General features: G+C 34.3%; 1 protein-coding gene across 2 annotated transcripts in view; it reads right to left on the bottom strand.

Annotated features, from left to right (window-relative positions):
* Tk (Tachykinin) overlaps positions 1 to 25,503 on the bottom strand; it is a 471,986-nt gene that overhangs the window by 174,424 nt on the left and 272,059 nt on the right. For both annotated transcript variants that reach the window (XM_069843181.1, XM_069843171.1), the window contains one exon: positions 1,241 to 1,284. The gene's annotated coding sequence lies outside the window, so the exon portion shown is untranslated. The remainder of the gene's footprint in view (positions 1 to 1,240; positions 1,285 to 25,503) is intronic.

The following is a 25,503-nucleotide window of genomic DNA, read 5'->3' as shown; positions in this document are numbered from 1 at the left end:
GGTTCATTGCCGCCCTCACATAAGCCCGCCATCGGTCCCTATCCTGAGCAAGATTAATCCAGTCTCTACCATCATATCCCACCTCCCTCAAATACATTTATATATTATCTTCCCATCTACGTCTCGGCCTCGCCAAACGTATTTTTCCCTACTGCCTCCCAACTAACACTCTATATGCATTTCTGGAGTCGCCCATACGTGCTACATGCCCTGCCCATCTCAAACGTCTGGATTTAATGTTCCTAATTATGTCAGGTGAAGAATACAATGCGTGCAGTTCTGTGTCGTGTAACTTTCTCCATTCTCCTGTAACTTCATTCCTCTTAGCCCCAAAAATTTTTCTAAGCACCTTATTCTCAAACGCCCTTAACCTATGTTCCTCTTTCAAAGTGAGAGTCCAAGTTTCACAACCATAAAGAACAACCGGCAATATAACTGTTTTATAAATTCTAACTTTCAGATTTTTTGACAGCAGACTGGATGATAAAAGCTTCTCAACCGAATAATAACAGGCATTTCCCATATTTATTCTGTCTTTAATTTCCTCCAGAGTATCATTTATATTTGTTACTGTTGCTCCCAGATATTTGAACTTCTCCACCTCTTCAAAAGATAAATCTCCAATTTTTGTATTTCCATTTCGTACTATATTCTCGTCACGAGACATAATCACATACTTTGTCTTTTGGGGATTTACTTCCAAACCTATCTCTTTACTTGCTTCCAGTAAAATTCCCGTCTTTTCCCTAATCGTTTGTGTATTTTCTCCTAACATATTCACGTCTTCCTCATAGACAAGCAGCTGATGTAACCCGTTCAATTCCAAACCCTCTCTGTTATCCTGGACTTTCCTACTGGCATATTCTAGAGCGAAGTTATTATTGTTGTTATTATTATTATTATTATTATTATTATTATTATTATTATTATTATTATTATTATTATTATTATATGAGTTTGCAAAGCCAGTCTGCAAACTAATGTAAAACAAAGGAAAAAAAAAAACAATATCTAAACGCAAATGTATTTGAATTTCTGTGGACTATATAATTATTATTTTGTATCTACTTAAGCTCTGTAATAAAACAAAAAACATCTGAGCGAGCTCGCTCTTCAATTGTCAAACATATAATTTTAATGTTGCCTAGTGATAGAACGAAGTCAGATTCTCTCGCTCGTGCGCTTCGCTGCGCTCAGTTGTTTTTCAGTGTAACAATCAGACGAAATGAAATTACCCTACCTTGTTCTGTTCTTCAGTCACTTCTCAGCAGAGAATGGAGCCACCTGCGAACAAAAAAAAAGAAGCTCGATGTAAATCGACAAGCTAGAAAAACAGCCTAGACGTGAAATTTGCATTCCTTTCAAAAATATGAAGAAGCACTCAAGTGTGCAGGGGGGGGGATGCCACTGTCGCTGGAAATTAATCTGAAAGTTGCTGAAATTCTCTGAGTTCGAAGAAATACTTGCGGGCGTTTTAAGATATTGAAACACCGAATAAAAGAATACGGCGTACTCTTTGTAACATTTAATACATATTTCTTAACATACAGGGTAGGCCACTAGGTACGGATGGATTTTAGAAATGCGTACGCAACAATAATTGAGTCCACACCTGTGCAGTAACGGTTAGCACTTCTAGCCGCGAAACCAGGTGGCCCGGGTTCGATTCCCGGTCGGGGCAAGTTACCTGGTTGAGGTTTTTTCCGGGGTTTTCCCTCAACCCAATATGAGCAAATGCTGGGTAACTTTCGGTGCTGGACCCCGGACTCATTTCACCGGCATTATCAACCTTCATCTCATTCAGACACTAAGTAACCTTAGATGTTGACAAAGCGTCGTAAAATAACCTACTAAAAAAAAACAATAATTGACGAATATATTATTACGAAATCATTTTCTGCGTCATGCAATTTTATGTACCCTGATATATTTTTTATAAATCTTTTTGGACACTTTTTTTTACCAGCAGCATTGTGTTGAAATTTCACAACCGAGTTTCGATTCTAAGATATGGAAAGATACCCAAACAAGATAGGGGTCGGGGTAATTTCACTATAGTAGGGTAATTTGAGTATAAGTTACAATTTAGTGAATAAAACTTTATCTAATCTTCAAACACGTGCCAATTTAATAGGCCTATACAGGGTGATCCGTTTGGGAAGACATAAAATAAAATGACTATAAAAATTTAATGGGGGTGCTGTAGAATTCATTTCAGTTCCAATGTTATACTGAAGCACGTAAGTTTTGTATCATCAGTGTTACCAAATAAGAAACAAAAGAAGTTACTCAGCAACGACAAATTAAACAAAATGTTTCTTGAATAGCTGGGTATTTTCTGACGAAGCAATCTTATATGTTAGTGGGCGAGCGAATACCCATAATGCAATCATATTATATATATATATACATAATTTGAACTGGTAATGGAAATTACGGGAAAACGGCTGAACGGATTTTAATAAGCAGACCTCTCTTTTTGAAGCTTGGAACCCAAAGTTTTTCACAAAAATAGCAGTTTTCAGTGAAATGTCAATTTTCCACATCATTTTCCTATTTTCCAAAATCCATCTTTCGTCTGTTTTGAGAACTAATTAGTTGCATTTCAGAATAAAACAAAACACACACTACATAAAAAATAGGATATTACACGAAGGCCATGACCTGCAGGATTGCTGACATAGTTATAGTTCACATGGGTCAGATTCTTTCACATCATAATGCAATATGTCGATCTTCATTTGTGTAATTTTTTGATAACGTATAAAAATAATTTACAGGTCTGATTCTCTGGTCTGTAGTTTTCCGAGTACAGCTGTGTATTGGATATTAATAACTATAAAACTTAAGAATGTTTTATGACATTATTACCATTAAAAATGAAATATTAGTATAGTTAATGCAATACATAATGCTATACTAATGATATGAAAGTGAAACCTTTTGGGGCTTTAAGTAAGTAGACGCAGAGAAAGAATGTCTGGTATTCTTCATTGAAAATAAATCTGAAAATTTTTTATTTGAACGTCTTATGGACTTAGTTTGCAGCATTTGCTGCACAAGCCAGTAGTATATATTATATTCATCAACTGTAGTCCCATTACATTACATTTAAAACAAAAGAAAGGACAGAAAAGAATTATTTTCTGCGAGGGATTTAAAACTTAATGAATTGACAATACTTGAAACAAAAGACAGAAAGAAAGTACAATATTTTAATGGGATTGTTAATTTCAACAGTTGGCTGCACTTAAAAATAAAAAAAAACTAATTAACAACACACTCATATATTGATTACACTGGAAACCACAACAATTGGCTAATCAAAAAGCTGTGTCAAATATCTCTGAAAAGAGCGGGCTTGCAAATGGGTTCAAGTAATATATTTTTAACGTCTAACTTTTAATTACGGCTTCATGTTTTTATCGCGCTCTCATGTAAGTGAATGAAGCGAGAGAAATTTTTTATTGATAGCTTTATTATTCCCACACGAGCAATAACAAACAAAACGCAATCGCGTTCGTTGTCGTGGAAACCAGCTGTTGATTGTTTTACGATAAATCATGGCTCTGAAAATGTATCATTTGTCCAGTTGTGTGTTGCTGATTGGTTTTTAATGAGGGACTTTTGTGAGCGGGGTTATCTCTCGCAGTTTAATGGACACTAATCACTGCGTCCCGGTTAATCCCACTTATTAAATGGATCGCGTTGGGGGTTTAGCCTTCGTATCGGAATGCTGTACAGACGTAGGAGTATGGCCATTATTATTATTATTATTATTATTATTATTATTATTATCATTATTATCATCATCATTATTATTATCACTATTATTATCATTATTATTATCATCATTATTATTATCATCATTATTATCATTATTATCATTATCATTATTATTAGCATTATTAGGATTATTATTATTATTATTATTATTATCATAATTATTATCATCATTATCATTATTATCACTATTATTATTATCATTATTATTAGCATTATTATTATTATCATTATTATCATCATCATCATTATTATTATCATCATTATTATTATCACTATTATTATTATCATCATCATTATTATCACCATTATTATTGTCATTATTATCATCATTATCATTATCATTAGCATTATTATTATCATTATTATTATTATCATTATTATTATCATCATCATTATTATCATCATTATCATTATCATTATTAATATTATTATTGTTATTATTATCATTCTTATTATCATTATTATTATCATCATCATTATCATTATTACCATTATTATTATTATTATTACTTTTTTATCAATATTTTTACTATCATCATTATTCTTATCATCATTATTATCATTATCATTATTATTATCATTACTGTTATTATCATTATTATCATCATTATTATTAACATTATTATTGTTATCATTATTATTATTATTAGCATTGTTATCATAATTATTATTTTTATCAATATTATTATTATTATCATCATTATTCGTACTATCATCATCATCATCATTATTATTATCATTATTATAATTATTATTATCATTTCTGTTATTATTTTCATTATTATTATTATCGATATTATTATTATTATTATTATTATTATTATTATTATTATCGGTTCAGTTAAGCCCGTCACTGTATGTTGTATTTGTCATTGTAGGGTAGCTGAGGAGTAAGAGACGAAGAAAGTGTAAATTATGTAATAAAACAGAGATCTCGTTGGCAATTGCAACTAATTTATATTTTGCGACTATATTATCATTTCTTTCTTGGGTATATCATATACGTATTTAGCGTTGCCATAGAAACCCATGTATAAAAACAATGTAGAAATAACTTTATCAGTGGGCCGTGTTTAGAAATTATCAGGCTTTGACAATTTGTAAAACAAGAGAACATTATCTATCTTGTTCAGCATCTACTTGAGTATTTACTGAAGAAGAGTTTTCACAATATGGGAGGGGTGATAGTAGGAGCAAGAAGAATAAAGTGCATAAGATTTGCTGATGATATGGCGTTGTTAGCAGAAGAGGAGATGATACTAAGGGATATGCTACTGGAGCTAAATGACAGCTGTGAGCAGTATGGGATGAAGATAAATGCAAACAAGACGAAGACCATGGTTATAGGAATAAAAGTAAAGAAGGTAAACGTGCGAATACTAAATGAGGCAGTAGAGCAAGTGGACAGCTTCAAATACTTGGGGTGTACTATAAGCAGTAACATGAGCTGCTGCCAGGAAGTCAAAAGGAGGATAGCAATGGCCAAGGAAGCTTTTAATAGAAAAAGGAGCATCTTCTGCGGACCTCTGGAGAAAGAACTGAGGAAGAGACTAGTGAAGTGCTTTGTGTGGAGTGTGGCACTGTATGGGGCAGAAACATGGGCATTACGACGAAGTGAAGAGAAGCGACTAGAAGCATTTGAAATGTGGATATGGAGAAGAATGGAACGTGTGAAATGGACAGACAGAATAAGAAATGAAGCTGTGTTGGAAAGAGTGGGTGAAGAAAGAATGATGCTGAAACTGATCAGGAAGAGGAAAAGGAATTGGCTGGGTCACTGGCTGAGAAGAAACTGCCTACTGAAGGATGCACTGGAAGGAATGGTGAACGGGAGAAGGGTTCGGGGCAGAAGAAGATATCAGATGATAGACGACATTAAGATATATGGATCATATGAGGAGACTAAGAGGAAGACAGAAAATAGGGAAAATTTGAGTAAGATGTATCCTGGGACAGAAAACTATAAATAGGCCTATAAGAAATTAAATCATTTTAGTTACTGAATCAAAACGTGTTGTCTTCTTTTACAAATTGTCAAAGCCTCCTAATTTCAAAACAAGGCCCACTAATAAAGTTATTTCTACATTGTTTTTATACATACGTTTCTTATGGCAATGTTAAATCACTAAAACCCAGAAAAATACACGATATGTATTGCAGTGGCTAAAAAACCCGGACCGACTCTTGTAGCTGATTTCAGAGCCTTATTCACTCAAGAGCACGACAGACTGGTAACTAAGACTTTCGTGGTTCGAATCCTGCCTGGGAAGGAAGCTTTTTCCTTGTTCCTTATTCAAATTTATTCCCAATACTTTTCGATTGCAGCGATATTTCACTACTTAATTAACTTATTATTCCCAGAACTTGAATTTTACCAGCAATGGAAAAGTATTGGGAATAAATTTCAATAAGAAAAAAAATACATTTTCTTCTCTTGCAGGATTCGAACCACGAAAGTCTTAGTTACCAGTCTATCGTGCTCTGGAGTGAACAAGGCTCTGAAATCAGTTACACGGGTCGGTCCGGTTTTTTTGCCACAACTGTACATAGGCTTATATGACGGCACGTATCTTAGTTGGCTATCTGGTATCAATCTTAGGTAGTAGTGTAAATTTTCTTACTCCCAAAACATTCACAATGGTCAAACTGAGTTCTAGGTCTTTCGCGGAGGTAACATTAGTTCATGGTCTAACCACAGTCTAGTATATACAGTCACGAAGCTTGAGTTTTGAGGGTGCTAGAAACAATAGACTGTGACGGTACTATTTTGCATTGCCTGTAATGAGGCGATATTAGCGATCCTAGTGGTGAGCAACTACCTAATGTTTGCATATTTACTACGTATTGAGCTTCGCGACTGTATATAGTAGACTGTGGTCTAACTACCAACATTAACATTCGCCTGTAATGTATAGTGTTGTTGCGGTAAGCATGTGAATTTCTGTCATGATTTCTTCTATCCGGAACGGGTGTCCATATTCGGTGTGGGCAAAGACGTCAAAGAATCCATTCAAAAGCGTTGAGAAATCGTTGTACACAAAAAGATAGACAACGGAAATGATTCCCTAGCTAGCAAGAAAAGGAACGTTTCCGTCAAAGTGTGGAAATATACCAGTTAGAGCATAGTACATAGTTTTATACTTCCTACGAAGAGGCAGTAAAAATGTACCCCATTCAGTTATGCCGTTCACAAGACATTGTCTCCATTGAAGATGGTTGCTATGCGACACGTGCAGCGCGAATGCAAGGCCGGCTGGAACACTGAGGCGTCCCCCAGGAAACGTTTAACAAACGACCCGCCACAGAAACGGAGGAAAGAAAGTTTTGTGAGCGAGGGGACGAAGTTCGCTTCTCTGGAATGACTCATTGTTGCGAGCACAAGAGAAAAATATTATAAAATTTCGAACTTCGCGACACTTGGAAGTAAAAGCAGAGCGAAGTGAGTGATTAGCGACAGGCTCTGGCCGTCTCTGGCCCCCAAAGATGTAGACACTAAGTTCGCTTGGTGGAAGTCAAGAGTCAAGAGATTATCAGAAGATGAAAAGCAGGGAAAAAGTGCCTACCAAGCATCGTTAGGAACTTGGGGAGCTACATTGAGTAGCGTAATCCTCTTTCGCACATTAGCTAGAGTGACTTGAAGGAATACTCTTGCTGGTCACACATTACCCCGTACAGGTTGGATGATCGTTCACCTCCGAGGCACATAAATCTGAAGGTAGCACTCGGTTGGTAAGTCTTGAACCTACATGGGCTATCGCGCGGTAGATTTATTTAAGATGGGATTAACAGCTCCATACTGTCAATTTAAATTTGTTTATTTAATTTCCCATTATTTCAGGGATTTCTGAAGATATCGCACTGAAATTTTTACAGAATAAAGGTGTATAAGGAAACTGACATAAATTTATTAAGAAATACAGGATGTAAAAAAAGATTTGATCTTCTAAAGTAAGGTTGATTTAATTTTCTTATTTTTTAACTAACTTTTTTTTTTTCTGATCAAACTAATAGACATACAGCACTTAATGTGCGTTCATTTTCTAAATGTATTGTTGCCAATCTTTTTTTTCTTCTTAAATTAGTGTCAAAACCCGTCTTCTTCAATCCTGATAAAGATGAATATGTGTCTACAATTTTATGAACAGTAATCTCACTAGAGGTTTTGATTTATCAAGAGAAAATCGAAACTCGAGTGGGATTTAATTGACTATTACACGATTAGAAGAAATGAAGTGTTCTAATACAATAAGATATTAATTGACTTACTAAAATTCTATTTCACTAATGTTAGCTTCACTAAAACGTTTGAACGGAGCCGCCATTTTCAGTCGACTATCTATGCGGGAAACAAATGACGATCGCAAAGCATATTTTATAGTACCGTAAAGAATTTACAGTTTGGAATGTTGGCAAACAAAGAAACAAATACTAGGGAAGTGATAAAAACAAACAAATTTTAGAGAAGTGATAAAAACAAATGTTAGGGAAGTGATAAAAACAAATGTTAAGGACGTGATAAAAATAAGTGTTAAGGAAGTGTTAAAAACAAATGTTAGGGACGTGATAAAAACAAATGTTAGGGAAGTGATAAAAATAAACGTTAGGGAAGTAATAAAAATAAATGTTAGGGAAGTGATAAAAACAAATGTTAGGAAAGTGATAAAAACAAATGTTAGGGAAGTGATAAAAACAAATGTTAGGGAAGCGATAAAAACAAATGTTAGGGACGTGATAAAAACAAATGTTAGGGAAGTGATAAAAACAAAATATGTTAGGGAAGTAATAAAACAAATATTAGGGAAGTGATAAAACAATGTTAGGGAAGTGATAACAACAAATGTTAGGGAAGTGATAAAAACAAATGTTAGGGACGTCATAAAAACAAATGTTAGGGAAGTGATAAAAACAAAATATGTTAGGGAAGTGATAAAAACAAATGTTAGGGAAGTGATAAAATAAATGTTAGGGAAGTGATAAAAACAAATGTTAGGGAAGTGATAAAAACAAATGTTAGGGAAGTGATAAAAACAAATGTTAGGGAAGTGATAAAAACAAAATATGTTAGGGAAGTGATAAAAACAAATGTTAGAGAAATGATAAAAACAAATGTTAGGGAAGTGATAAAAACAAATATTAGGGAAGTGATAAAAACAAATGTTAGGGAAGTGATAAAAACAAATGTTAGGAAAGTGATAAAATTGTAGCAATCAACAGCCATGATTGGTTGAAACACGTCCTTTCGTGCCGTTTTATTAGTCAGAAGTAGTATGATGTAGCAAAAGTGTAATTGTCACTTTAATTATTAGTTACAGAGAAAATGGGGCACTTGCATAAAAATAAAAGAATATCAACATTAATTTTAAAATTCAAATCTTCTTTTAGAACTTACATTTACTGATAAAATCTACGTCAGTTTGTTTAGATATCTTGTGAAAATTGGCGCATTTCAGGATAGGGCAGTTATCTACCCTTAAGGGAGACTCCACTGAAAATCATGAAAATTAATATATATATATTTAATTTCTTTAGAATGTATATTTTCATACCCAAATGGATTTAGTTCAATTCTGATTACAAAATATATGTATTTTTTAATTGAGGGTGTAAGAGGCGTAGCATTTACATAGCTGTAAAAATATTTTTTCGTTACAAAAATCTTTTTTTACAAATTTCTGATTACAAATCTAGTAACTTTTTTCTCTAAACTTGGCTCCCTGAAGTCACTAAGTGAATATACCGGAGAAGAATTTTAATTCACATAAATATTCATTCTACTTTCAAATACATTTTTTCCGTACATTTAGTTTTCTTGATTGTACACCGACTTTTTATGCCAAATATTAATCAATAAGGATGAAATTTTTACTGCAAGTATTTATGAGATAGCTGCACGTTTCTATGTATTTATTTTGTAAGTTTATTTTATTAATATTCTTTTCATGAATTATAAGAAAAACAACATTTTTAAAATTAAAAAAAGAACTTTTAAATGGATAAATGAGATATTTCATAAAATGAATATATAGAATTGTTTCTCTATGTCTTGCGAAAGTAACAAAAATAAAACGAAGCTTAAAAACTGAAATCTTCTACTAAAAACTTGGGTTTGAAAATATTTATGAAAATAATACAAAAAGAAATCAATAGTCAAAAACATTTAGAAGTTGAAAATTTAGATTTTGTTAGACTTTTACATAGTAAACATAGGCTAATCTAAAAATTTGGTTGAAAAAAAAATATTAGAAAAAAGTTGTAATTTTAGAGAAAGTATTCCTTATTCACGAAGTCTAGTCTCGAGGCAACAATGCGAAGTAGCCAAAATGAAATTATATGTCGGAAGGTACAGGGTGTCCGAAAATTGTAGAGAGAGTTTCCTAAGGTTACTATAGAGTATACATATAGATTTTTCATGTTGTATACCTTTCATTCCCGGTACAAACATAAAGGAAGTAATTAAATAATGAAAAAAAAAACAGAAATAACACGAAAAGAAGGGTAATAACAAAAAAAAAAAATCAAACGGAAATAGAAGAAACAAAAGTATTATCAGCAAATAAAATACGTATCAGTTAAATCAGATACATTTTCGCATTGTCCTCACCTGGGCAATGAACTCATTCTCCTTGTTGTACACCCCTAGTTAAAGTGTGCGTTTAACGCGTGTCGGAAGTAGATTTAAAGATTCAAAAGCCTGGGGTAATCCATCATTTGGCTCATTATGTGGCCACCTTGACCTTGTAAAGGCTCCCACAATACTGTACAAGGAGATTTTAGCTGTGATTTATGCACGTACGGTGGATTATCTTTATAGGGGAAACTTTGCCTTCAGCAGATGAAAGTAATGAATCTCTGGAGGGAGAGATTTAAAATTAATACTACTTGCTGGAGAACAAGACAATCACAGCACAGTAAACCAACACACAAAGCACTGGGCAGTTCCAATCTTGAATGGGACAGTACATAGATAATATTGTATTATGTAAACTATACAAATACGGAAAAATTCACCTATGCATCTATATAGACCCCAGAAACATAAAAAATGACAGATGGAAGTACATTCAAAACAGTCTGACAAATCGTGCAGTATCAAAAAAAAAAAATAAAAAAAACACATAAGAGCAAACATAAATTTCTCAACTTTCCATATTCCTCTCACACAAAACTCAGGAAAGCAGTTTCGGTTTGTGCATAAGTTGGTAGCGTTGTAGTTGATCATCATAACATTGCGATGTTAGGAGATTGTTTATAATATGAGAAAGACAAGGAGAACAAGGGGAAGACAAGGAGAACAAGGGGAAGACAAGGAGTACAAGGGGAACACAAGGAGTACAAGGGGAAGACAAGGAGAACAAGGGGAAGACAAAGAGAACAAGGGGAAGACAAGGAGATCAAGGGGAACACAAGGAGAACAAGGGGAAGACAAGGAGAACAAGGGGAAGACAAGGAGAACAACGAGAAGACAAGGAGAACAAAGGGAAGACAAGGAGCAGAAGGGGAAGACAAGGAGAACAAGGGGAATACAAGGAGAACAAGGGGAAGACAAGGAGAACAAAGGGAAGACAAGGAGTACAAGGGGAAGACAAGGAGAACAAGGGGAAGACAAGGAGAACAAGGGGAAGACAAAGAGAACAAGGGGAAGACAAGGAGAACAAGAGGAAGACAAGGAGAACAAGGGGAAGACAAGGAGAACAAGGGGAAGACAAGGAGAACAACTCCAATACAAGGAGAACAAGGGCAGACAATGAGAACAAGGGGAAGACAAGGAGAACAAGGGGAAGACAAGGAGAACAAGGGGAAAACAAGGGGAACAAAGGGAAGACAAGGAGTAGAGGGGGAAGACAAGGAGAACAAGAGGAAGACAATGAGTACAAGGGGAAGACAAGAACAAGGAGAAGACAAGGAGAACAAGGGGAAGACAAGGAGAACAATGGGAAGACAAGGAGAACAAGGGGAAGACAACGATAGCAAGGGGAAGACAAGGAGAACAAGGGGAAGACAAGGAGAACAAGGGGAAGACAAGGAGAACAAGGGAAAGACAAGGAGAACAAGGGGAAGACAAGGAGAACAAGGGGAAGACAAGGAGTAGAAGGGGAAGACAAGGAGAAGAAGGGGAAGACAGGGAGTACAAGGGGAAGACAAGGAGAACAAAGGGAAGACAAGGAGATCAAGGGGAAGACAAGGAGAACAAGGGGAAGACAAGGAGAACATGGGGAACAGAAGGAGAACAAGGGGAAGACAAGGAGAACAAGGGGAAGACAAGGAGAACAAAGGGAAGACAAGGAGAAGAAGGGGAAGACAAGGAGAACAAGGGGAAGGCAAGGAGAACAATGGGAAGACAAGGAGAACAAGGGGAAGACAAGGAGAACAGAGGGAAGACAAGGAGTAGAAGGGGAAGACAAGGAGAACAAGGGGAAGACAAGGAGTACAAGGGGAAGACAAAGAGAACAAGGGCAGACAAAGAGAACAAGGGGAAGACAAGGAGTACAAGGGGAAGACAAGGAGAACAAGGGGAAGACAAGGAGAACAAGGGGAAGACAAAGAAAACAAGGGCAGACAAAGAGAACAAGGGGAAGACAAAGAGAACAAGGGGAAGAAAAGGAGAATATATAGGGAAGACAAGGAGAACAATGGAAAGACAAGGAGAACAAGGGGAAGACAAAGAGGACAAGGGAAAAGCTTAACTTTCTTACCACTCATACCGCACACAATCTTCGTTATTTCTTATATTACTAAGTTCCGTACCTCGAAGAAAACACAGAAATCCATAATGTCTCAAGTACCAAGGAATGTGTAATATTATCTGGGTGCCAACTTATGAAGTTACAATGACGCTAGTGAAGCCGTTAAGTGTAACAGATATTACAAAACAATATTATGAGTATTATTCCAGGGTTCATTAATTGATGTGTTCTTCAGTTGCCATATTCGAAAAAATCCTACCGTCATTCTTGAGAACTAATCACTATTTTCTAACTCATAATGGATTTCCAAGTCAGAAATTATTGCATGTGATGAATATACAGCTTTATAAATGATCTGTAATGTTTCTGTGATGTCACCCTGTATAATAAATTTAATATTAGATGCCAGGTATATCACTAGCTAATAAAACTGTCAGAAATCCAAACATGCCAGCTAATGTTGTTAGTTATAACAGCAGTGACAAATGAATATAATATAGTACGATATATACGGATTCAAAGTCCAGCATTAATACCACAAAGAAAAAGATTTTGTTCCTTGAATTGTAATTAATATCCGAAAAATTCACTGACAGAGGTTATAGACATATTAGCTTGTTTGAGCATATTTTGAACTAATTTTATTTGTCCTACAATTTGCCTGTTTTGTTCATTAATTTATTGCATGAATTACAAGTCGAACTTAGAAACAAATTTCATCTCCATTATTTGTCAGTTCGTTTTCAATAAAACCAGACAAATCATGAAAAACTGATTATAACAATCTATTTAAGAAATACATAACCTAAAAGTTACGAAAACTAGCCAATATTACAGTCTATACAACGAATGAAATGATGTAAATACAGAGAGGGTTTGGAATTGAACGGGTCACATCAGCTGCTTGTCTATGCGGATGACGTGAATATGTTAGGAGAAAATCCACAAACGATTAGGGAAAACACGGGAATTTTACTGGAAGCAAGTAAAGAGATAGGTTTGGAAGTAAATCCCGAAAAGACAAAGTATATGATTATGTCTCGTGACCAGAATATTGTACGAAATGGAAATATAAAAATTGGAAATTTATCTTTTGAAGAGGTGGAGAAGTTCAAATATCTTGGAGCAACAGTAACAAATATAAATGACACTCGGGAGGAAATTAAACGCAGAATAAATATGGGAAATGCCTGTTATTATTCGGTTGAGAAGCTTTTATCATCCAGTCTGCTGCCAAAAAATCTGAAAGTTAGAATTTATAAAACAGTTATATTACCGGTTGTTCTTTATGGTTGTGAAACTTGGACTCTCACTTTGAGAGAGGAACAGAGGTTAATGGTGTTTGAGAATAAGGTGCTTAGGAAAATATTCGGAGCTAAGAGGGATGAAGTTACAGGAGAATGGAGAAAGTTACACAACGCAGAACTGCACGCATTGTATTCTTCACCTGACATAATTAGGAACATTAAATCCAGATGGGCAGGGCATGTAGCACATATGGGCGAATCCAGAAATGCAAATAGAGTGTTAGTTGGGTGGCTGGAGGGAAAAAGACCTTTAGGGAGGCCGAGACGTAGATGGGAAGATAATATTAAAAGGTATTTGAGGGAGGTGGGATATGATGATAGAGACTGGATTAATCTTGCTCAGGATAGGGACCGATGGCGGGCTTATGTGAGGGCTGCAATGAACCTACGGGTTCCTTAAAAGCCAGTAAGTAAGTAAATACACGCACCTTGTCTTCAGATCTTCGAATTGGCAGTGACTCTTTTGTTTGTTGCCATAGAAACATATCTACTGATAAAGTGCTCTATGGTTTAAAGTACATCAGTCTTTTTTTTCCCGCTTGACATAGATCAGGTAGTTTGAAATATGGCTATAATGAAGAGATGTTCTATTGTTTTCCAAAGCCTGCTAAATTCATAAACATGGCCCACCACAAAAGCCACATCTTTAAATCAGAAAACTAAATGCTACAACACTGCAATATAACATACCTATTACTCATTTATTCATTCATAGATTTTGCCAAAACTCAGCAACCTCCAATCTCTCCTATTTTCTGCCTTCCTCTTAGTCTCCTCATATGATCCATATATCTTAATGTCGTCTATCATCTGATATCTTCTTCCGCCCCGAACTCTTCTCCCGTTCACCATTCCTTCCAGTGCATCCTTCAGTAGGCAGTTTCTTCTCAGCCAGTGACCCAGCCAATTCCTTTTCCTCTTCCTGATCAGTTTCAGCATCATTATTTCTTCACCCACTCTTTCGAACACAGCTTCATTTAATGAAATATTACATGCTACATAAAATAAATGGTTTTAAATTGAACTGAATGAAAATCTATATAAAGTTAACGTCATGTCGGAAGCAGAAGAATATGTGGGAGGATTTAACGTTTTGGTTTTTATTCCGTAGAAATGGAGAGTGTCCATCACATGTAGGCAACTCTCCTGTGTAATTCCCTCTTTTTCCGCCTTGTTGAACAGAATTGTGGGTTTAGAATTTCAATTATTTTAGTCTCACTTCACATGTTTTCTCAGTCTACTCCAGATATTGCCTACTATACAGGGTGATCCAATTAACGCTGAGCCATTTAATATTTCACATTTTGTAACAATACGTAGAGTTCTTACATTCATGTAAAAGTGCGGAGAATGATACAATGTGGACCTATAAACAACATCAGCAACACTACCTGCATTGTATTTAAGTAGCTATTTCGTAAGTACTATTAAGAATTCTGGTTTGTCATACGTGAACACACTGAAACCCTGTTTAATAATTTACTAAAGATTATTACTTTCTCCTCTAATATTAACTGTTTAATGAGTTTCCAACACTACTCTAATGTTACATGCAGTATAGCTATATAAAACAAGCGTTTCTTCCGGCTATACAGTGTGTTTCAAATAATGTTGTGATCACAAGTTTCAGTACGCTAAGCTGCTATTGGGTAGATACTTGAATATTTCAAGAGAAATGCAAAAACGCAACCTATAGTCACTAGAAAATACCCGAGATATATTATCTCAAATAAATAGAACATTTCAAACCAAATTCGTCCAATAGTGTACACGCTCGGACGGACAAAATTCTGAAATTCATGTCTATGTATTAGTGAGAACAAAAACGCTATACTAATAATAAATCTGTAGCGAAAATGTTTCTGGTAATTTTCGATTTTCCAAAAATAATTGGTCCTAACATATATAATTAACCTCCCTGCAACCGAAAATCGGTTTTTTTGAAATTTTTGTTTCTATGTCTGTCTGTCTGTCTGTATGTTTGTTACCTTTTCACGTGATAATGGCTGAACGGATTTCGATGAAAATTGGAATATAAATTAAGTTCATTGTAACTTAGATTTTAGGGTATATGGCATTCAAAATACATTATTTAAAAGGGAGGTTATAAGGGGGCCTGAATTAAATGAATCGAAATATCTCGCTTATTATTAATTTTTGTGAAAAATGTTACATAACAAAAGTTTCTTTAAAAATAATTTTCGATAAGTTTTATTCCCTGAACAATTTTGATAGGACTGATATTTAATGAGATAAATGAGTTTTAAAATTAAAATAACTGCCATCTAAGGCCGTGTAATGAAATAAAAAACAAATGACTTCGTCTATAAGGGGTCTTGGACAACAATAGAAAGCTATAAAATATAGCCTACAGAGAATGTTTCTGTGTTTGTATGAAGTAATATCGGAAGCTAAATTAACCGATTTGTATAATTAATTATTATTTCACCATTGGAAAGTGTAGTTCCTCTAGATGGACATAATGCTATAATGTTATTACAGTAACTTCTGATATAATATAATGTAATGTAATATAATATAATATAATATAATATAATATAATATAATATTATATAATGTAATTTAAGTTATTTGAAGGGTTCAGAACCATAGTGGGCCAAGCGCCATTTACTGAAGACGTAAAATATAAGGGTTAAAATTAAGTTATTACCATAATTCAATGGAAACCTATAACAAGTAAAATAAAATATACACATTAAATCTAAATGATGTCAGTCTTCATTAAACTATGGTTGCATGTAATAAAAGTTAAGAAACATGTTAAAGGAATTGTCATTGCACCAAATGAATGTCTCTGGACCAAAATGATCGCATTTTAATTATTTGGATGCAATTTAAATTAAGTAACATATTAAACGATTTATCCTTCTATCAAACACGAATGTTCCCAGGATCAAACGTCCTATTTTAATTATGTAATTACTTTATATTTATTTCTAACGGGTGCAGCGGAGCGCACGGGTAGGCTAGTGATGTTAATATAAATTATTTATAAATAAAATTATTAAATTATTATAAATATTCGTCAATCGTTACATGTTTATTTACGTACATAGCCTATTATTATTATTATTATTATTATTATTATTATTATATTAACTTAGACTCTCACTTTCAGACAGGAACAAAGGTTATGGGTGTTCGAGAATAAGGTGCTTAGGAGAATATTTGGGGCTAAGAGGGATGAAGTTACAGGAGAATGGAGAAAGTTACACAACACAGAACTGCACGCATTGTATTCTTCACCTGACATAATTAGGAACATTAAATCCAGACGTTTGAGATGGGCAGGGCATGTAGCACGTATGGGCGAATCCAGAAATGCATATAGAGTGTTAGTTGGGAGGCCGGAGGGAAAAAGACGTTTGGGGAGGCCGAGACATAGATGGGAGGATAATATTAAAATGTATTTGAGGGAGGTGGGATATGATGATAGAGACTGGATTAATCTTGCTCAGGATAGGGACCGATGGCGGGTTTATGTGAGGGTGGCAATGAACCTTCAGGTTCCTTAAAAGCAAGTAAGTTAATAAATAAGAATACAATGCGTGCAGTTCTGTGTTGTATAACTTTCTCCATTCTCCTGTAACTATATATACATGTATATGTTTTAATGAAGTACCAAGCGCTATAAAGTGTGAAATCACAAAAAAAAGGAAATGAAAAAGTCAGACTGATCTAGTTTTCATTTGTTTCGTTTTCAATTTAGCGAATCTTCTTACGCATATAGCACTTAAGTCTCATTTGGTTGCTAGGCAACGGCGGTCGTGTATTTGCTCTGCAGTTTTGAGGCTGTAAAATACATCACGGGATGCGGAATGCACGTACAAAGTAAATAGTGTCATTAAATGACATATTAATGCAGTATTAAAAAATAATGGAAATATTATTTGAATTTTAAATTACAGAAAAGTACATTACTTTTCCTCAGAAAAAATCCACATTATTTGTATTATTAATGTTTCGGTTTTCTAATTAAGAATAATAAATACCTCTTGTTTTATTTGTTCGATGAACAAAATCAATTTCATTTATTGTTACCGTTGAGGTATCTAGGATAAAATAACATATTATGAGACCTAAAATAAACAAGTTTATATATAATTTATAAATATTGTTTTTAATATTTAATTATATTTATAAAGGCTCTTAAACTTTAATGGCTGCATTTAAAATTCTTGGAAGCTTTCAAATAAAGGAAAAGCAGTTCTGTTTTGTGCTTTTAAATACTCGGAAATAAAATAATCAAATACGAAATCAATATCAATTCGCTCTTTACGACTCAATGCAGGTTCATACAGGGCCTTGAAGAATAAACCTAATTGCCATGGTTACCAATTCATCTGCTTGCATACGCAACGTGTTTTATTTGGTAGCTCAAAGAGATCAAAAACACCATTTAAAGCGTACAATCCAAGCAGGATTTTATTTTAAATGATCTGTATTAAAGTACTTTCTGTGTACAATTAGGTAAGTAGAACATATGTTCAATGTAGACGTGTAATTCATAAAGATTTCTTTGAATTCTCTGTTGCTTCAGAACAAAATTTCGCATTAAACATTTATTTCCAAAATTCCTCTATTCTCTATGTACTTTCATCTGTTTTATATATCAAAGAGTATTATGTATGATTATGTGTTATTTTAACCCAAAGAAAGTCGCCCCATTAACCTGTCTTAATAACTGCTATTAACAAACCTGAACAAAAGCATTAATTTGAAAATTAGAGGAGAGGCAAATGTATAAAAACCAAATAAATAAAGATCAGAGTCAAATGTTTCATACTCAATTCGGTTTCCTAGGTAACGCATTTCAGACTATAGTGCAGTTCGGCGTTTTATTGGAGTACAGGGAGGCAGGCTACAACGTTGCCATGTTCATTCATCTAATTTGTTATGTCTCCAAGGAAAACAAGAGAGAGCGGTTATCTCTTAGCAACGCACAATTGACTATCTTTCAGTGGGATACTCTTCAATATTAGAAAGATGAATAATTTGTTAGGTGAATATAAAAATCTAATTACATGACTCAATTGAAAGTTATGGTCGAAATTATATAAAAACCTTTACATTTTATTGAAATTATTATTACTATTATCATTATCATTATTATTATTATTATTATTACTTACTTACTCGCTTTTAAGGAACTCGGAGGTTCATTGCCGCCCTCACATAAGCCCGCCATCGGTCCCTATCCTGAGCAAGATTAATCCAGTCTCTATCATCATATCCCACCTCCCTCAAATACATTTTAATATTATCCTCCCATCTACGGCTCGGCCTCCACAAAGGTCTTTTTCCCTTCTGCCTACCAACTAACGCTCTATATGATTTCTGGATTCGCCCATACGTGCTACATGCCCTGCCCATCTCAAACGTCTGGATTTAATGTTCCTAATTATGTCAGGTGAAGAATACAATGCGTGCAGTTCTGCGTTGTGTAACTTTCTCCATTCTCCTGTAACTTCATCCCTCTTAGCCCCAAATATTTTCCTAAGCACCTTATACTCAAATACCCTTAACCTATGTTCCTCTCTCAAAGTGAGAGTCCAAGTTTCACAACCATACAGAACAACCGGTAAAATAACTGTTTTATAAATTCTAACTTTCAGATTTTTTGACAGCATACTGGATGATAAAAGCTTCTCAACCGAATAATAACAGGCATTTCCCATATTTATTCTGCGTTTAATTTCCTCCCGAGTATAATTAGATTTGTTACTGTTGCTCCAAGACATTTGAACTTCTCCACCTCTTCAAAGGAGAAATCTCCAATTTTTATATTTCCATTTCGTACAATATTCTGGTCACGAGACATAAACATATACTTTGTCTTTTCGGGATTTACTTCCAAACCTATCTCTTTACTTGCTTCCAGTAAAATTCCCGTGTTTTCCCTAATCGTTCGTGGATTTTCTCCTAACATATTCACGTCATCCGTATAGACAAGCAGCTGATGTAACCCGTTCAATTCCAAACCCTCTCTGTTATCCTGGACTTTCCTAATGGCATACTCTAGAGCAAAGTTAAAAAGTAAAGTTGATAGTGCATCTCCTTGCTTTAGCCCGCAGTGAATTGGAAACGCATCTGACAGAAACTGACCTAAACGAACTCTGCTGTACGTTTCACTGAGACACATTTTAATTAATCGAACTAGTTTCTTGGGATATTATTATTATTATTATTATTATTATTATTATTATTATTATTATTATTACTAAGTATGCTCTGCAACAGGTTCGAATCCCGTCTGGACTGATAATATAATTGAGTATGTATTATCAGAGATTTTTCCCAACTGTCAGACGACTGCCATATATAAATGGTGAACTTTGGTCAAGGTCTGTGTTGAGTTGAAACTGTCACGGAGTAGAAGTGAACATTTCAAATTATATTGTCTTCGCAGTTGAAACATTTCTTTTTGATTATGAAGAAATCGATACGAGGCCATGTAAAGTTGTGCACAATGTAAACCTGGACAATGAAGGGACAAAACAAAGACTATAGAGGCGTGTTCCACACAATGTAATGCAAAAAAAACAAGCAATGGAATATAAATAGCAACAACACCATTGTAGAGACAGTTCAGAATGTGGAGTTGCTTGGAGTGAATAACCTACGTGACTTGGTGGTCAGGGGGGGAAAGAGAAATTGGATGGCTCTATTTCTATTGCGCCCCTATACAGGATGTTCATGAATAACATGAATAATGTTTTCACTGAGAATAGAAAGATCTTGTACGGGTAGTTTGAGATAGGGAACACACGGTCAACGGCGTAAAATATGTATGGTACAGGACATAAAATAATTACAATTAAGTACCCATAAATCAATGCGGCAGTACAGGCTTAGAATTTTCTATTAAATTGTAACAAAACTAACATTATTCAATTTAAATCCTGTCTAAATTCAACGTCGCAAATTTCTAGCGCAATAATTAACAATAGATCCCTATTAGAAACAACAACAACCAAATTTCTTGGCTTAAAAATCGATAATGTGTTAAACTGGAAAAATAATATTAAAGAAATTACCCCCAAACTAAATGCAGGTTGTTTTGCTATTAGATCTATGCAAAAGATAGTAAATATCAATATCTTAAAAACAATATACTTTGCATACTTCCACTCGGTAATGAGTTTTGGAATAATATTCTGGGGAAATTCCACAGATAGTAACAATATATTTCTATTACAAAAAAGAGTAATTAGAATAATAGTAGGTGCCAAATCTAGGGAATCGTGTAGGACTATTTTCAAAAAACTACAAATAATGCCCATGGCTTGTCAGTATATCTTTTCATTAATAATCTTCCTCGTATGTAATCGTGAAAACATTGTAACTAATTCAACAGCTCATAGCATAAATACACGTCAAAAAATGACTTTCATACTCCATTGGCAAGTCTATCGTGCTATCAAAAAGGAGTGCGTTATATGGCAGTAAAAATTTTTAATAGCCTCCCTATGGATATAAAAAATGAAACTCAAAACATAGGATTATTTAGGGCCAAATTAAAGAAGTACCTAATTTCTCACGCCTTCTATTCTGTAGGTGAATTCATGACATTCAATAACACTTCATGAAATTGATACTAAAACTTTGTGTTGTACTAGTAGACTATATTGTAAATCTCGTCTGTATATATTTCATCTAGACTGTGACTATAAATTAAGACTTTATAATAGTATTAAGTTTTTTGACTTGTTCCATATTCTAGCTGTGAAGCAATGTATGAATACCATGGAATGTTAATAAATACAATACAATACAATACAATACAATACAATACAATGTAAAAAAGACATTACGCTGTTTTAATGACAAGCTTTTCATAATCTACAAAATTTACAGAGTAAATCACGTGATTTAACGCCTCAGCATATGCATTCCAATCGGAAAAAATTTGTTAACAATTGCTAAAATAATACCTTTTCAGATTTTGTCAAGGTATCTATCGTTAATTTATATAACAGTTCACCGTTTTGCGATTTATAAAATATTTAAACAATTCCAAATAATAAAAATGAAAAAAAAAAATTAATTATTTTTTTGTTCAACTTTTCCACATGAAACTTTGGTAAAGCAAATCCTTGTAAATTAACAGCTGTTAGAGGTCCACAATTCCAGTAATTTCTGTAAAAACTACACACTTCAATTAATTGTACCTTGTTTATGAAATGTCAGTGAATTTCGTCTTAAGTTCCTTGTCTTTAAAAGCGTAAACTGCGTATTTCAAGCAAACAAAATCACATACAGTGAATTACAACGTATATTTTGCTACCAAATAACAAAATACTAGCAAACATTGCAAGCAGATGAATTGGAAACCATGGAAATTAGATTTATTCTTCAAGGCCCCCTATGAACTTGCATTGAGTAATAAAGAACGCATTGTAATATAACAAATTAAAAAAAAAGTGGCAGTAGATTCATATAATCCCTGTAATTGCGTTAAACGTTAATGCTGTTCGTGATTGTTATTGTGAGCATGGTGGGGATTGCAAGGATGTTTGGGATTTGAAAAAAAATTTGATATTTCTTTTCATTTCTGTCTTCATACTCCCCGCATTTAAATTTAACAAGGCGGAGCCTTCTCGTTAACTACTTCATAATCGCTTCCTCATTCCAGGAGGCCTAGTCTGCAGACAACAATGCAATTGATAGTCGAAACGATTCACACATCAATATGACGACAATGAGTTGTTTGAAATTGTAACGAATAATAATATGTCATTACAGAGAATTGGATTCATTTGGAAATTAATACCACAGTTAAGTATTTTAGAATTAGACTGTGTTAAATGAAGTATTTTTGTCTTTATACTCCCCGCATATTAACCACCCCATTTGTGTCATAATAATAATAATAATAATAATAATAATAATAATAATAATACTTACTTACTTACTTACTGGCTTTTAAGGAACCCGGAGGTTCATTGCCGCCCTCACATAAGCCCGCCATCGGTCCCTATCCTGAGCAAGATTAATCCAGTCTCTACCATCATATCCCACCTCCCTCAAATAAATTTTAATATTATCTTCCCATCTACGTCTCGGCCTCCCTAAAGGTCCTTTTCCCTCCGGCCTCCCAACTAACACTCTATATGCATTTCTGGATTCGCCCATACGTGCTACATGCCCTGCCCCTCTCAAACGTCTGGATTTAATGTTCCTAATTATGTCAGGTGAAGAATACAATGCGTGCAGTTCTGTGTTGTGTAACTTTCTCCATTCTCCTGTAACTTCATCCCTTTAGCCCCAAATATCTTCTTAAGCACCTTATTCTCAAAGACCCTTAACCTATGTTCCTCTCTCAAAGTGAGAGTCCAAGTTTGACAACCATACAGAACAACCGGTTATAATAATAATAATAATAATAATAATAATAATAATAATAATAACAACAACAACAACAGGTACTGTAATGAATGTAAGTTTTCGTTCTGCAAATGAATTTTTCAAAGTTACATTTGTTCGCATCAAATTTCTGCACATTTAAAGCACAAAACTAAAATTCTTTCAATCATTTATTATCATAATACTCTGCTCTCTTAAATTGACTGAGCATATTGGGAATTAAATCAATGGCTTTCCAAAACACGCTATGAAATGTTTCATATAAAACAATTTTCACCTGAAAAAGGAAGCAAAAACGGGCAAGATTGTATTAAGATTTCTTGTTTGAAATATCTCAAAGAATAACCTCCTTAAATTAATAGCATTACTTACGGCTCACCCTGTATATATGGAGTAGGTTTCTTACAGTAATATTAAATTCCTATGCCATATATATAGAAAAACAAATACTATATTATATATAATATAATATCCATTTATTCACTCATTCAATCATTTACTTATTTATTCATTTCAGTGTTCTGCCTAATGGCAGATCTGAGTTTTCTCCAGTCTTTCCTATTTTCTGCCTTCCTCTTAGTCTCCTCATATGATCCATATATCTTAATGTCGTCTATCATCTGATATCTTCTTCTGCCCCGAACTCTTCTCCCGTTCACCATTCCTTCCAGTGCATCCTTCAGTAGGCAGTTTCTTCTCAGCCAGTGACCCAGCCAATTCCTTTTCCTCTTCCTGATCAGTTTCAGCATCATTCTTTCTTCACCCACTCTTTCCAACACAGCTTCATTTCTTATTCTGTCTGTCCATTTCACACGCTCCATTCTTCTCCATATCCACATTTCAAATGCTTCTAGTCGCTTCTCTTCACTTCGTCGTAATGTCCATGTTTCTGCCCCATACAATGCCACACTCCACACAAAGCACTTCACTAGTCTCTTCCTTAGTTCTTTCTCCAGAGGTCCGCAGAAGATGCTCCTTTTTCTATTAAAAGCTTCCTTGGCCATTGCTATCCTCCTTTTGACTTCCTGGCAGCAGCTCATGTTACTGCTTATAGTACACCCCAAGTATTTGAAGCTGTCCACTTGCTCTACTGCCTCATTTAGTATTCGCACGTTTACCTTCTTTATTTTTCTTCCTATAACCATTGTCTTCGTCTTGTTGGCATTTATCTTCATCCCATACTGCTCACAGCTGTCATTTAGCTATCTAATACAGGGTGTATCTAAATTGGTGTCAAATATTTCGGGGACGTGTTCCTAACACCAAAACATTACAAAAAGTTCATATGAACATTGGTCTCAAAATAATTTATTTCAGAGTTACAAGACAAAATTTAATGTTACAAAAATTGCTCGGAGTGGCTTCCTCCTGCTTCGATGTGTCCTTTAAACCTGCGTACATGCTCTGGCGTACTCTGTTGAAAATTCCTGGAGTGTTTCGTATTTCGCGAAATCCAGTTTGGATACTCTCTCAGAATATCAACATTAAGTACAGGAGTCGCATAAACCAGGGACTTTAAATGTCCCCAGATTAAGAAATCCATTGGATTCAAATCAGGTGATCGAACAGGCCATGCAATGAATCCCCTTCGACCAATACATCTTTGGGGAACTCGATCATTAAAAAAATTACGAACTATCAGATTGAAATGAGCTGAAGCAGCATCGTGTTAAAACACATTCGTTGGATGACGTCCAGAAGCACATCATCAATTAAATGATGTAAATCATTTCGTTCTGTTCACTCACAGAGTACATTTTCTTCTGATTTCTTTGCTCAACAAAATACAAACAAACAAAAAACCATCAAACAATCAGAGGTCAATGAAGGGACAAATCCTTTAATAACTCCCTAACGAATGGTTTTCAGACCCATGTTCTTATTGACTTTTTAAATTGTTTTGATGTTAAGAACACGTCCCCGAAATATTTGACACCAATTTATATACACCCTGTATAATATAAATATAATATAATATAATATAATATAATATAATATAATATAATATAATATAATATAATATAATATAATATAATGTAATATAATATAATATAATATAATATATAATACAGGGACATCATTTTATTTTTACTAACATTTTTAATATTAACCTGGCTATACCTTTCTATTAACGATTGAAACAGGAAACACCGTTTGCTACCCCTTCTACGACTGGAGTTCGATGATACTGGCGTAAAATACAAATCACTTTACTAGGTATGGGAGGGAAGAAAAGTAGTTCATCCATTTACGTAAACTAGGAAGTATCGCGATTTTGAGTTTGATAATTTTCATTAGGTTTTTGTTTAATCAAAATACAGTGCAGTATTAACAATGAG

This window comes from Periplaneta americana, chromosome 2 (genome assembly GCF_040183065.1).
Source record: "Periplaneta americana isolate PAMFEO1 chromosome 2, P.americana_PAMFEO1_priV1, whole genome shotgun sequence".
NCBI lineage: Eukaryota > Metazoa > Arthropoda > Insecta > Blattodea > Blattidae > Periplaneta > Periplaneta americana.
This window is presented reverse-complemented; position numbering and strand designations above follow the sequence as displayed.